The following is a 2,500-nucleotide window of genomic DNA, read 5'->3' on the forward strand; positions in this document are numbered from 1 at the left end:
CAGGGACGGTGCTGCCTCTCGCTTCGCTCGCTGTTCGCCGCTCACCGCTCGCTCGCTCAGCCAAAAATGGCCAGTTTTGGCCCGTTTTTGGGCTGTTTTGGCCTGTTTTTGGTCCGTTCTTGCATGGCGCGGTGACCGTCGTGAGCGGAGCAAAACGTCAGCCATCTCAGCACCCTGGAACCCCCCGGGTGGCACAGGGCTGGATGGGGCTTTCGTATAGCAGGGACGGTGCTGCCTCACGCTTCGCTCGCTGTTCGCCGCTCGCTCGCGCAGCCAAAAATGACCAGTTTTGGCCCGTTTTTGGGCTGTTTTGGCCTGTTTATGGTCCGTTCTTGCGTGGTGCGGTGACCGTCGTGAGCGGAGCAAAACGTCAGCCATCTCAGCACCCTGGAACCCCCCGGGTGGCACAGGGCTGGATGGGGCTTTCGTATATAGCAGGGACGGTGCTGCCTCTCGCTTCGCTCGCTGTCCGCCGCTCGCCGCTCGCTCGCGCAGCCAAAAATGGCCAGTTTTGGCCCGTTTTTGGGCCGTTTTGGCCAGTTTTTGGCCTGTTCTTGCATTGCGCGGTGACCGTCGAGAGCGGAGCAAAACGTCAGCCATCTCAGCACCCTGGAACCCCCCGGGTGGCACAGGGCTGGATGGGGCTTTCGTATAGCAGGGACGGTGCTGCCTCTCGCTTCGCTCGCTGTCCGCCGCTCGCCGCTCGCTCGTGCAGCCAAAAATGGCCAGTTTTGGCCCGTTTTTGGGCCGTTTTGGCCAGTTTTTGGCCTGTTCTTGCATTGCGCGGTGACCGTCGAGAGCGGAGCAAAACGTCAGCCATCTCAGCACCCTGGAACCCCCCGGGTGGCACAGGGCTGGATGGGGCTTTCGTATAGCAGGGACGGTGCTGCCTCTCGCTTCGCTCGCTGTCCGCCGCTCGCCGCTCGCTCGTGCAGCCAAAAATGGCCAGTTTTGGCCCGTTTTTGGGCCGTTTTGGCCAGTTTTTGGCCTGTTCTTGCATTGCGCGGTGACCGTCGAGAGCGGAGCAAAACGTCAGCCATCTCAGCACCCTGGAACCCCCCGGGTGGCACAGGGCTGGATGGGGCTTTCGTATAGCAGGGACGGTGCTGCCTCTCGCTTCGCTCGCTGTCCGCCGCTCGCCGCTCGCTCGTGCAGCCAAAAATGGCCAGTTTTGGCCCGTTTTTGGGCCGTTTTGGCCAGTTTTTGGCCTGTTCTTGCATTGCGCGGTGACCGTCGAGAGCGGAGCAAAACGTCAGCCATCTCAGCACCCTGGAACCCCCCGGGTGGCACAGGGCTGGATGGGGCTTTCGTATAGCAGGGACGGTGCTGCCTCTCGCTTCGCTCGCTGTCCGCCGCTCGCCGCTCGCTCGTGCAGCCAAAAATGGCCAGTTTTGGCCCGTTTTTGGGCCGTTTTGGCCAGTTTTTGGCCTGTTCTTGCATTGCGCGGTGACCGTCGAGAGCGGAGCAAAACGTCAGCCATCTCAGCACCCTGGAACCCCCCGGGTGGCACAGGGCTGGATGGGGCTTTCGTATAGCAGGGACGGTGCTGCCTCTCGCTTCGCTCGCTGTCCGCCGCTCGCCGCTCGCTCGCGCAGCCAAAAATGGCCAGTTTTGGCCCGTTTTTGGGCCGTTTTGGCCAGTTTTTGGCCTGTTCTTGCATTGCGCGGTGACCGTCGAGAGCGGAGCAAAACGTCAGCCATCTCAGCACCCTGGAACCCCCCGGGTGGCACAGGGCTGGATGGGGCTTTCGTATAGCAGGGACGGTGCTGCCTCTCGCTTCGCTCGCTGTCCGCCGCTCGCCGCTCGCGCAGCCAAAAATGGCCAGTTTTGGCCCGTTTTTGGGCCGTTTTGGCCAGTTTTTGGCCTGTTCTTGCATTGCGCGGTGACCGTCGAGAGCGGAGCAAAACGTCAGCCATCTCAGCACCCTGGAACCCCCCGGGTGGCACAGGGCTGGATGGGGCTTTCGTATAGCAGGGACGGTGCTGCCTCTCGCTTCGCTCGCTGTTCGCCGCTCGCCGCTCGCTCGCGCAGCCAAAAATGGCCAGTTTTGGCCCGTTTTTGGGCTGTTTTGGCCAGTTTTTGGCCTGTTCTTGCGTGGTGCGGTGACCGTCGTGAGCGGAGCAAAACGTCAGCCATCTCAGCACCCTGGAACCCCCCGGGTGGCACAGGGCTGGATGGGGCTTTCGTATAGCAGGGACGGTGCTGCCTCTCGCTTCGCTCGCTGTTCGCCGCTCGCCGCTCGCTCGCGCAGCCAAAAATGGCCAGTTTTGGCCCGTTTTTGGGCTGTTTTGGCCTGTTTTTGGGCTGTTCTTGTGTGGCGTGGTGACCGTCGTGAGCGGAGCAAAATGTCAGCCATCTCAGCACCCTGGAACCCCCCGGGTGGCACAGGGCTGGATGGGGCTTTCGTATAGCAGGGACGGTGCTGCCTCGCGCTTCGCTCGCTGTTCGCCGCTCTCCGCTCGCTCGCGCAGCAAAAAATGGCCAGTTTTGGCCCGTTTTT

This window comes from Musa acuminata, unplaced genomic scaffold (genome assembly GCF_036884655.1).
Source record: "Musa acuminata AAA Group cultivar baxijiao unplaced genomic scaffold, Cavendish_Baxijiao_AAA HiC_scaffold_912, whole genome shotgun sequence".
Taxonomy (NCBI): domain Eukaryota; kingdom Viridiplantae; phylum Streptophyta; class Magnoliopsida; order Zingiberales; family Musaceae; genus Musa; species Musa acuminata.